The 10,702-nt window shown below is 48.5% G+C and overlaps 1 long non-coding RNA gene across 1 annotated transcript; it reads left to right on the top strand.

Moving 5' to 3' along the window:
• The first annotated feature begins 1,481 nt into the window (after nucleotides 1-1,481).
• LOC118565235 lies at nucleotides 1,482-2,688 on the top strand. Its single transcript, XR_004932280.1, has 4 exons — nucleotides 1,482-1,538; nucleotides 1,626-1,719; nucleotides 1,799-1,877; nucleotides 2,427-2,688. It is a non-coding gene; the product is annotated as an uncharacterized LOC118565235 (long non-coding RNA).
• Nucleotides 2,689-10,702: the final 8,014 nt, after the last annotated feature.

Consider the following 10,702-nt stretch of genomic DNA (forward strand, 5'->3'; position numbering starts at 1 on the left):
AGCTTGGCTCGTTGTGGCTGGTAACTAAAAGTCCGGGTTCTTGACGCACAGGCACAGAGGAGGAGAGGCAGAGTTGTTGCACATACGGACCGGGCTTTATTCGGCACTTTTCCTCATTCCAGTACAGTACTTTTATGACGGCAGAGTGGAGCTTACTCACCAAAAGCAGGGCTATATGCTGTCATCACAGTTACTCCCCACAGACTACTCGGGAGATACACACACACCCTCCCTTCTGCGTAACGTCCTCCCACTAAGACCACCCCCTTAAAGGGGAATGCTCAGGCCGGTAACACTAGCCTGCCAAGTGCCAAGCGCTAGCCAACAACTTCCCTCCTTCAACGCTTCTCCCGTGAATGGCCAAAACTGGACAGGACTGACACGAAACAAAGGACAGAGGTTTGGGCAGCGGGCTGAGGGTGAAGTAAATAGGTTTATTGGGAAACGATTTGTAAACCGTTGTACACCTGGCGTGTTGAACAAAAGGCTAACAATATAGCATTGCTAGCATTTGGTACCATATCACTGTCGAGTGCGTTTTAAGGTTTTACCAGAAAGGTTACCTCCACAAGGGTTTCATACATTGATGGGACATTAATGTTTATGTTATCCAGCCACTCAAAATGTTTTGTTCAACTTGGGCTTTGCATTGTGAATGGATTGAAATACATGGCAAATGTTTTAACTCCATTCCATGTTTTTGTTAATCAGATCTGCAGTGAACCAGGATTCACTGAAGTATTCTGACTATGACCAACCACTTTTGTCTTGTCTTTTGTTTGTTTTTGCTTGTAAATAGTTCCTTAGCTTAGCTTCTTTTTATCTTCATTTTTGCTTAGTAGTTTAGTTAAGTTTCACTAGCCTAGTAGAGAGGATTTATTAATCAAAATATTGTGTTAATTCAGATAAACAGCATTACATAGTGATGTTCTCTGGATGTTCATTTTATTTCTGTTATTAAATTCTTGAACTTGAAAAGAAGTTGTCACTCCTTTATTCTATGTGTGTGCAGGTTTTGCTGTTAAAAGATCGCTAGTGCTCGAATTCATCCCTTTCAACCGTTGTCTTGATATCAGCTTAAGAGCTGATCATCACCAGACAATACTTAACAGACAAAGAGTTATTTATGAAACATCAAATAACTTTAAACAGTGTATAATCGCACAACATCATTGAACTACCGCCTAGGGTGTCCTGGTGTGAAGAGCACATATGGACACCCTTGTGCCTGAACATGGTATTTGTTATGGACAATCCATGACGAGCACAGTAGGCTGTGGGCCAGAATCTGTAGGATGTCTCCTTAAGATGTAGTAGTTCACTTCTCTTGGCCTAGTCATGTGTGAACTACCGCTCATTCTGATGCCATTTTTTGTTTTAATTCGGCAAAACATTCATTTGTTTTGTGTTTATCTGACTGACTTGTGTTGCTTTATTAACCCAATACTTGCTGGAATAAATTGTAAATATATTTATTCCCAAGGACAATATCAACATCCATCCCATCATGGCTGATGTTTTGGACAAAACGCATAACTGTAAGCAGAAGAAGCAGTTATCAGCTATTATATAGGTCACAAAATATGTGTAAAGTAATACATAATTGACATTTATATTTTAAACAGGGGCCACAGAACACACCCAGGTCCTCATAAACTGGCATATTGCCAATGAGGGCTTATTTACCGGCAAGAGGAACTCTTTTAAAACTGGATGGGAGTGAGTAGTTTTGATTTATGTCTGCCTAAATGTCCATCTTCAGCTCTTGTGACACTAAACCTGTTTTTTATTCAACTAGTGATTTTGTGAGAGCCCCTGGCCTGGAGGTCACAGCAAAGCAGGCTAAGAAGTGGCACAATTTAGTGCATAAATATAAGGTAAAATAACAAAACTCCCTGCATAATATTAGCTCACATTATGTATTATTCACACCACATTTCTGGTATTACCACAGAAAACACAGTGTTGAAGGATATTGTGCGGATTAACTAAAATGATAAACCATTTTTCAGGAGCTCCGAGACCCACCTACTGGGCGGGGGGTTGAGGCTGGTGGTGTGACTGCTGCCACCTGGCAGTGGTATGAGCTGCTTGATGCTGCGCTCCAGGGGCAGCACAATATCAGTCCTCCCCTGGTTGTGGCCGCTCGTCTGCCACTGCCGGTGGGGTGGTCATGACCTCAGCCTCTACTCCTTCCTCAACAGCAGAAAGGACAGGGAGGCAGGCCAGGAAGAGAAGCAGTGAAGTCCTGCTTGACTTCTTAAATGAGCAGGCTGAGAAGGATAAGGAGAGAGAGAGGGCAGCCTTGGTTAGAGAAGAAGCCAGAGAGAGGGAGGCTCCTGAAATGGCCAATAAATATTTGGCACTTTTTTAAAAACTTGTAGAAAAGTTATAAATAAAATCTATAAATGTTTTTCCTATCTTAGTGAGTTTCTTCAGAGTGAGGACACAAAGAATTGAGAGGAGAAAGAGAGAAATAAAACAAGAAGGTAAAGGGACACTCCCGCACTCTGGGACCAGACAAAGACGGAAACAACGAAGCTGACCGTCTGGCCAGATTGGGAGCCGAAAGCGTAACCCCATGGGAATTCCGAGAACATGTAAGCTTTCCTCCAGATCCCCAGACCGTCTGTGCCATCACCAGGCGACAGACCAGGGAAAGGCAGGAGAACCCCCAAAACTCAGGGGAAATCCTCTGCCTAGGACGAAAACCAGTCACCTCTCTGGTGGGGAAGGAGCCTGAGCTTGTGCGCGAGGTAGAGAGGTTCCGACTAGAGATAGTTGGACTCACCTCGACGCACCGCTCTGGCTCTGGAACCAGTCTCCTTGAGAGGGGCTGGACATTCTTCCACTCTGGAGTTGCCCCTGGTGAGAGGTGCCGAGCTGGGGTAGGCATACTTGTTGCCCCTCATCTCGGTGCCTGCACGTGGGGGTTTTCCCTGGTGAACAAGAGGGTGGCCTCCCTCCGCATTCGTGTGGGGGGATGGGTTCTGACTGTTTGCGCTTATGCGCCAAACAACAGTTCAGATTACCCACCCTTTTTGGAGTCCTTGGAAGTGGTAGTGGAGAGTGCCCCTCCTGGGGACTCCCTCGTTTTGCTGGGGGACTTCAACGCTCACGTGGGCAATGACAGTGGGACCTGGAGGGGCATGGTTGGGAGGAATGGCCCACCTGATCTGAACTCGAGTGGTGTTTTGTTGTTGGACTTCTGTGCTCGTCATGGATTGTCCATCACAAACACCATGTTCAAGCATAAGGGTGTCCATATGTGCTCTTGGCACCAGGACACCCTAGGTCGCAGTTCAATGAATAACTTTGTTGTCATTTCATCTGATCTGCAGCCGCATGTCTTGGACACTCGGGTGAAGAGAAGGGCGGAGCTGTGGCCGCAAGGTTGTCGGTGCATGTCGCGGCGGCAACCCTCGAACCCGTTGGTGGACACCAGCGGTGAGGGAAGCCATCAAGCTGAAGGAGTCCTACCGGGCTTTTTTGACCTGTGGGACTCCGGAAGCAGCTGATGTGTACCGGCAGTCGAAGCGGCAGGCGGCTCGGCTGGTCACCGAGGCAAAAACTCGGGCGTGGGGAGAGTTCGGAGAGGCCATGAAGAAAGACTTCCGTACGGCTTTGAAGTGATTCTGGTCCACTATCCGGCGTCTCAGAAGGGGGAAGCAGTGCAGTACCAACACTGTTTACAGTGGGGGTGGTGTGCTGCTGACCTCGACTCAGGACGTCGTGCTTCGGTGGGCGGAATACTTCCAAGACCTCTTTAATCCCACCAACACCTCTTCCATTGCGGAAGCAGAGCCTGAGGACTCTGGGTCGGGTTCTCCCATCTCTGGTGCTGAGGTTGCTGAGGTTGTTAAAAAGCTCCTTGGTGGCAAAGCCCCGGGGATGGATGAGATTCGCCCTGAGTAGCTTAAGGCTCTAGATGTTGTGGGGCTGCGTTGGTTAACGCGGCTCTGCAGCATTGCGTGGACATCAGGGGCAGTTCCCCTGGATTGGCAGACTGGGGTGGTGATCCCCCTATTTAAAAAAGGGGACCGGAGGGTGTGTTCAAACTACAGAGGAATCACACTCTTAAGCCTCCCTGGTAAGGTCTATTCAGGGGTTCTGGAAGGGAGGGTCTGTCGGATAGTTGAATTTCGGATTCAGGAAGAGCAGTGTGGTTTTCGTCCTGGCCGTGGAACACTGGACCAGCTCTATACCCTCAGCAGGATTCTGGAGGGGGCATGGGAGTTTGCCCAACCAGTCTACATGTGCTTTGTGGAGCTGGAGAAGGCATTCGACTGTGTCCCCCGAGGGATCCTGTGGGGGGTACTCCGGGAGTATGGAGTACCGGACCCTTTAATAAGGGCTGTTCAGGTCTCTGTATCACCGGTGTCAGAGTCTGGTCCGCATTGCCAGCAGTAAGTCGGACTCATTTCCAGTGAGAGTTGGACTCTGCCAAAGTTGCCCTTTGTCACCGATTCTGTTTATAACTTTTATGGACAGAATTTCTAGGCGCAGCCAAGTGTTGAGGGGATCCGTTTGGCGGCCTTAGGATTGCGTCTCTGCTATTCGCAGATGACGTGGTCCTATTGGCTTCATCAGGGCGTGATCTACAGCTCTCACTGGAGCGGTTCGCAGCCGAGTGCGAAGCGGCCGGGATGAAAATCAGTGCCTCCAAATCCGAGACCATGGTCTTGAACCGGAAAAGGGTAGAGTGCTTCTGCGGTTTGGGGAGGATGTGCTGTATCTTAGGGTCTTGTTCATGAATGAGGGGAAGATGGAGCGGGAGATCGACAGGCGGATTGGTGCAGTGTCTGCTGTGAACCGGGCGCTGTACCGCTCCGTTGTGGTAAAGAGAGAGCTGAGCCAAAAGGCGAAGCTCTCGATTTACCGGTCGATCTACGTTCCAACCCTCATCTATGGTCACGAGCTTTGGGTCGTGACCGAAAGAACAAGATCCCGGATACAAGCGGCTGAAATGAGTTTTCTCCGTAGTGTGTCTGGGCTCTCCCTTAGAGACACGGTGAGGAGCTCAGTAATCCGGGGAGGACTCAGAGTAGAGCCGCTGCTCCTCCATGTCGAGAGGAGCCAGTTGAGGTGGCTCGGTCATCTGGTCAGGATGCCTCCTGGACGCCTCCCTGGTGAGGTGTTCCGGGCACGTCCCACCGGGAGGAGGCCCAGGGGAAGACCCAGGACACGCTGGAGGGACTATGTCTCCCGGCTGGCCTGGGAACGCCTTGGGATTCCTCCGGAGGAGCTGGCCCAAGTGGCCGGGGAGAGGGACGTCTGGGCCTCCCTACTGAAGCTGCTACCCCCGCGACCCGACCCCGGATAAGCGGAAGAAGACGGACAGACGGACGGGACGCAAACCAGACGACAAAGACCTGTGTACAATGCAGGACCAAGACCCGACCCTCTACGTCCTCCGAGGTCTGGTGGCTAACGGTCCATCAACAGGAATAACTCCGTCACTAAACGGAGGAATCAAAGAACTGAAGGCATTTCGCCGCAGCTTACCTCACCTGAAGCTGGAGAAAAAGCTATTGGTTTACTACCAAAACAGAAATGGCCCACCCCGATTGGTTGTTCCGGTGAACCATCACGGGATCATATTGGCACACGCCCACGACTCACCAGTAGGAGGACACAGAGGCTACAAAGCTACTCTAAAGTCTCTCCAACAGGTGGCGTACTGGCCTTCAATTACACAAGACACCCAGGAATACGTACAGGGTTGTTTGACCTGCTGCCAACTTCAACCTACACGACCGCTCAACTGAGCTCCGCTTCAGCGAAGGGGGGTTACATTTCCATGGTCACATTTGCAGATTGACTGGATCGGTCCAGTCCCAAATCGTCAAGAGGTAACAAATATCTTCTGACAATAACATGTGGCTTCACAAAATCGCTTGAATGCTTGCCGGTACCAAATGACACCGCTATCACCACAGCAGTCCTGCTGCTAAATCACGTTTTCAGCCGGTGGGGCCTTCCCCTGTCCATCAACTCGGACAGAGGAACGCATTTTACATCAAACGTTATGACCGCGCTTTTCGACATGTTGGGCGTGGAAGTTAAATTCCACATCCCCTACCACCCACAGTCATCGGGACAGGTAGAGCGAATGAACTGCATCGTGGTCGGCATGTTAAATAAATATGTCAACAGCCATGGCAGGGTCTGGGACATAAAGCTTCCCCTGGTCCTAATGGCCATCCGCTCGACCCCACAATGCTCCACAGGGGTGACACTTTTCGAGATGATGACAGGGAGACAAATGTCCCTTCCCCTGCATCTCATCTACCAGCCCGAAGACGTCAGTGTGACAACCGCCTACACGGCACACCAGTACGTTACCGATTTAAAAGACCATCTCTGAACGACTTTCGCGTGGGCTGAACAGAACCTAGAAGCCAGCGTGCAAGGTGCCAAAGCCTACTACGATCGGAAAACGTCCCATAGGGAATATGAAATAGGAGACAAGGTTTTCTATTTCCGTTTTACCCAGCCATCCGGTCGGTCAAGAAAGTTTCTTTAGTGAAGCAGCTATACTGATGGAGTCAACACCTCCAAACTACAATTTTCTTTGTGAGAGCAGACAGCAAAGGAAAGGTGGAGGAGTAGCAACATTGTTTAATGATTCACTAAAATGTAAAAAGGTGTTTTGGGGAAAATTTTACTCTTTTGAGCATTTGGCTCTCCAGGTAAAGAGCCTGGTACGAACTATGTTTCTGAATGTGTACAGGCCTCCTAAGTCCACATCAAACTTTTTTAATGATTTTAGTGACCTGCTGTCTGTGATATGTGTTGATTATGACTGTTTAATTATTGTTGGAGACTTTCAACTTTCACGTTGACAATCCTGAAGACATAAGTGCAAAAGAACTGTGTGACACACTTAAAAACTTTGGTTTAAGTCAACATGTTAAACAGCCAACACACAAACAGGGACATATTTTAGACTTGATCATCACTAAAGGTCTAAACATTTCACAGGTCAATGTAACTGATGTTGCCCTATCTGATCACTTTTCTGTTACCTTTAAAAGCATAATTTCCAGTGACTCATTTAGCCAAAGGGACATCATAAGAAAACACACCTTTAAGGACAATGCCGCGGAAACCTTTAATCAAGCTTACTCTGATACTTCAACCTTGGGCTGCAACTCAGTAGATGAGCTAGTAGATAACTTTCATTCTAAAGTCCCAGACATCATTGACTGCATTGCTCCAGTTAAAGTGAAAGTTCTTTCCGGGAAGAATAAATCTCCTTGGAGAAATGCTCCAGCAGTTAGAGGTGAAAAAAGGGAATGTCGGAAAGCTGAACGCAGGTGGAGAAAGAACAGACTCCAGGTTTACTACGACATCTATAAAGAGAGACTTAACAGTTATAACTTACAATTGAAAAATGCAAGGGAATCTTTCTTCTCAGAGATCATCAAGAAAAACATTAATAATGCTCGTGTCTTATTTTCCACAGTTGACAGGCTAACAAATCCTCCTGTGTCCGTGACTTCCGAACTCCACTCCACCAGGGCCTGTAATGAATTTGCTAACTTCTTTACTGAAAATATCCTAAAAATTAGAGGATCACTTTGTACTACTATATCAGCACCAGAACCAATGCTTTATTCAGCTGGAACTATTTCTGACAAAATGTCCCATTTCAGCGAAATAAACCACAAAAGCTTAGAGCAGATCTTTCAGCAGTTAAGTTCCTCCTCCAGCTGCCTTGATGTTCTACCCACACCTTTCTTTAAAAAAGTTTTACCTGGCATAGCGTCTGATTTGACCCAGATAATAAACACGTCCCTTCTGTCAGGTGTTTTCCCCCAGTCCCTAAAAACAGCAATTACCAAACCACTGCTGAAAAAGAACAATTTAGACATACTACTACTCCAGAACTACAGGCCCATCTCAAACCTCCCCTTTATCAGTAAGATTATTGAAAAAGCTGTATTTCAACAATTAAACACCTTCTTAACAACGACCAGCCGCTTTGACGTATTCCAGTCTGGCTTCCGTGCTCACCACAGTACAGAGACCGCCCTTATTAAGGTGTTTAATGACATCCATATAAATACAGACTGTGGAAGAACCACCGTGCTGGTACTATTGGACCTTAGTGCAGCATTTGATACTGTCGATCACTCCATTCTGTTAGAGCGCCTGGAGAACTGGGTCGGCCTCTCTGGTACAGCACTCCACTGTGTCAGTAGGTAACTTTACATCCCAGACGACAAAAAACACATAAACACACATATTTCAGTGAGAAGTCACTGAAATGATCCCAGCAACACAAATTTCCTGATACAACAGGCTAACAGCTCCAGTGATCAGCCAAGTGAGATCCAAATCTACTCCTAGCTTGGCAGGCACACCTGGTGCCTATATACACCTACTAATGAGCCCAACAACGCTGCAAACCCGAGGAAGGTGGAGAAATAGGGCACAGATGCATTCAGGGACATTTAATGGGTAGGAATTTACAACCACTCCACTGTTCCCGACCAATAAACCACCCGGTTACATCCTACTCCCCCTCTATGGATCGGTGGCCCACCGATAAAGTAAAACTATGACCAAGGCCGAAAAATGGCTGTAGCCATGCTGCTGTCACCTGGAACCCGAGGACCAGCAACCCTGCCATCTTCATTCCTGGCAGGTCCTGGAAGACGATGAGGATTGGAGTGTTTACCAGCTGTTTTGCGAGTGGACTTTCTTGGGCTAGCCCTACTGCTGTGAGGAGTTCGTGAAACTGGTGGTACCTCAACAGGTGTACGAGCTGGAGGGATTTCTGGCAACTCTGGTACCACAGGCATGGATGGATTACTGTCAGCCTCTCGGAACATCAGCCAAGATCCCGACTCCACATCATCCTCGTCACTGTTATCCTCAGGGGGCCTTTGGGGCCAACCATCATAGCAAGTCTCTGTAGATGACGGGGCAGGCTTTATAGAGGTACGGTGGACTTGTCTAACAAGGTGAAGCCTATCAACTGGAGCAATTGAGTATACAACACCCCCTGAACTTGGTGCTCTCATGACTTGGTACACTGTAGACCCCCATGCGTCCTGGATCTTTCTGCGCCCTGGGCCAACATCACGCAGATATACTCTTTGCCCGACTTCAAGTGGCTCGCACCGGACCTTCTCATCATGCTTCACTTTCCTCCTGTGGGCTGCCAACTCCACTCTGCCTCTAACATCATCAATGGCCACATTTAGGCGCCTCCTGTGCTCTGCCACCCAATCACACACTTTAGATGCTGTGGGCTCAGGAAGATGGCCAAGCAGAAAATCCACTGGCAAGTGGGGCTCTTGTCCAAACATGAGGAAGTAAGGCGATTCACCAGTCGATTGATGGGCAGTGGTGTTATAATGGAAGACAAGTTGTGGGAGATGTTCAGGCCAATTTCCCTTTTCATCTGGTGCTAGGGAACGAAGCAGATTAAACATAGTTCGATTAAAACGTTCACATTGTCCATTTCCCTGTGGGTGGTAGGGAGTGGTGCGACTTTTCTGAACTCCGTACAACTCACATAACTGTTGTACCAGGATGCTTTCAAAGTTCCTCCCCTGGTCAGAGTGGATACGGGCCAGCACTCCAAAACGGTAAAACCACTCACGAACCAGGACCTTTGCCACCGTTGTCGCTTTCTGATCACGAGTAGGGATTGCTTGGGTGAACTTCGAAAACACATCCGTCATCACCATCACCAGCTCTCTTCCATCACGGGCTGGTTCCAAAAGTGTAAAATCAATAGCCAACAGCTGATTTGGTCTTGAAGCAAGAAGGTGACCCATAGGAGCTCGAACTCTTGGCTGAGTGTTCTTAGCAAGGGTACACGGTTCACACTGCTGGCACCAATCCTTTACATCTTTGTCCACTCCTGGCCAGAAACATCTCTGCTTCACCACATCTGTTGTCCTCTCGATCCCCTGGTGGCCATGATGTTGATGGAGTTCCTGCAACACCTCTGTTTTTAAACTCTCTGGGAGAAGAACCTGAAGAACTTCTTCACCGCCATCTGGTCTCCACGTGCGCCGGTACAAAACGCCTTCTCTCTGTACAATTCGGTCCCACTGGACTTCTGCCCACGGTCAGAAGTCCACGGGCACCCGGCCCTAAGCGCTCCTTTTCAGCCCGGCTCGGCACTCTTTGCTGCTGCTAAAACTCCAGAAAGGCTGAAATGGCCGGATCAGCCCCTTGAAGCAGGCACAGATCTTCTCTACTGCGGGAGGGAAGTGCAGTGATCGCCAACTGGGCAGCATCCTCTGGCACCCCGACAGACGCCTCACTGACCACTTCTGGAATTGCTGTCCCAGGAAGGTATTGCTGTAGTTGTGTTCGATCCTCGCTTGTCGATTGCCTTGAAAGGGCGTCAGCATTCTTATTTACATGGCCCGGACGATATCTGACACTATAGTCAAATACAGAAAGTTCAGCGACCCACCGATGTTCTGTTGCACCCAATTTGGCAGTGTCCAAATGGCTCAACGGGTTATTGTCAGTCCACACAACACATCGGTGGCCCCACAGGTACTCTTTGAATTTTTCAGCCATGGCCCACTTCATGGCCAGCATCTCGAGTTTCATGGAGCTATAGCTTTTCTCAGCAGCATGAAGGCTTCGGCTGGCATATGCAATTGGTCGTATTCGGCCACTCTGCTCTTGAGACAACACGGCTCCAAAGCCACTGTGGCTGGCATCG

This window comes from Fundulus heteroclitus, chromosome 2 (assembly GCF_011125445.2).
Source record: "Fundulus heteroclitus isolate FHET01 chromosome 2, MU-UCD_Fhet_4.1, whole genome shotgun sequence".
NCBI classification, from domain to species: Eukaryota; Metazoa; Chordata; class Actinopteri; order Cyprinodontiformes; family Fundulidae; genus Fundulus; species Fundulus heteroclitus.